Source organism: Heteronotia binoei, chromosome 15, assembly GCF_032191835.1.
Source record: "Heteronotia binoei isolate CCM8104 ecotype False Entrance Well chromosome 15, APGP_CSIRO_Hbin_v1, whole genome shotgun sequence".
NCBI lineage: Eukaryota > Metazoa > Chordata > Lepidosauria > Squamata > Gekkonidae > Heteronotia > Heteronotia binoei.
In genome coordinates, this window is record NC_083237.1 from 43,051,128 (window position 1) to 43,051,818 (window position 691).

The following is a 691-nucleotide window of genomic DNA, read 5'->3' on the forward strand; positions in this document are numbered from 1 at the left end:
TTGGTGTGGAGTGTCTGAGGCGGGGGGGGGGGGTTTACAGCTTATATAGCCACCTATCCTCCTGTGAACACCAGCACCCTTCCCTGTCTTGGATGGCCCAAGCTACCTTAATCTCATCAGATCTCAGAAGCTAAGCAGGGTCAGCCCTGGTTAGTACTCGGATGGGAGGCTACTAAAGAATCCAGGTTGCAGAGGCAAGCAAATCACCTCTGTTTGTCTTTTTCACTTATTGTGTCAATTAGCCTCCTAGTTACACTGTGCCCGCTGGCAGTTGGCAGAGCCCCTCGCCGCAGAGTGTTAAAGCTGCAGTACTGCAGTCCCAGACTCTGCTCATGATCCGAGTCGATCCCTGGCAGAAGCTGGGTTCAGGTAGCCGGCTCGAGGTTGACTCAGCCTCCTATCTTGGAGCTGCTGGGGGTCTTGCTTGATCTTTCTCTCCCCTAGTTGGGTCGGGTGGCTAGAGGGTGCATTAACCTTCTGGGCACCCATCCACTTATTATGTCAATTAGGCTTGACAGAGGAACTTCTGACCGGCTGGGAAGGTGTCGCACAGTTACTGCTGTGGGCCTGGCTGCTGGTTGGTGGCGTCCTGATGGCACCCATAAAAGAGCAGGGCAGGTTTAAGGCCAAGCAGCCCGCCCGCCTGGCCCCGAGGGCGAGGCCTGCAGCCTGGACCTGCTGAAGAGCCGGG